We start from the raw sequence: 931 nt of genomic DNA, 5'->3' as shown, positions 1-931 counted from the left end.
GAAGAGGGGAAAAAAGAAAAGGAAAGCGAGAATAAAATGAATGTATTGCCTTTAGAAACGCAGAGAAACTTCAAAATATTTGTCTTCTCGTGGCACAGAAAAGGTTAAGGCTTTTTAGAAGGATGTTTAGTAATTTTTTACCCTGTCCTTCCACAGAACTCTCCATTCCAACAGACTTCAGCGCTCGGGAGTTATGTCCCAATTTGCTTTCTAAATGTCATTTTTTTTTTTATTTTTTTTTTTTTTTTGCTGCATTCAAGCGCTGGAAAACGTTCAAATCAGGAAAAAATAATAAACCAAAGTACTTCTTATAGGAGCTGCCTCCCTCAGAGACAGAATGTTTTGCCCACAGGGAGCTAATGGGACTCTGCAGGGAACAAAGGTCCCTCCGGACACTATTCCAAGCGTGTCACCCTTCAAGTGACATCAATGCTGGCCTTTAAATAAGGAACAGCCACCCCCTCTGGCTTTGATTTGTTGTTTATCCTGCTCTCAGCAGCTCCCCAGTTAAGCCTGGCTCTGCTAAGCCCAGCCCAGCAGCAGGAAAAGGGGCCAGAGCTCCTCAGGGGCTCAGCAGCACCAAGGGAATAAAAACACATGGAGCGGGAATCACTTCACAGATCGACACAAAGTCACCCAGGTCTTCCTCAGCTCCAGGTTTAAGTCCATTTAAGCCCAGATTTAGGCAGCCCAGGGCTGATTTCTTGGCCTATCAGTGGGATTGCAGGTCACCAGAAACGCAGAGTTTGTCAGAGAAGGAGAACCACGGAATGGGTTGGGTTGGAAAAGCCCATCCTGTGCCACCCCCTGCCATGGGCAGGGACACCTTCCACTGCTCCAAACAAATCCTGACTCCTTCCTGCCCCAGCTCCCTCCTTTCCCAGTTTCTGCTCCACCCAAACCAGCAGCTCTCAGGTTTGAGACCTCCACC

Source organism: Lepidothrix coronata, unplaced genomic scaffold, assembly GCF_001604755.1.
Source record: "Lepidothrix coronata isolate B3197 unplaced genomic scaffold, Lepidothrix_coronata-1.0 Scaffold137, whole genome shotgun sequence".
In the NCBI taxonomy this organism is placed as follows: Eukaryota; Metazoa; Chordata; class Aves; order Passeriformes; family Pipridae; genus Lepidothrix; species Lepidothrix coronata.
The sequence above is the reverse complement of the archived record's forward strand: the minus strand, read 5'-3'. Positions refer to the sequence as shown.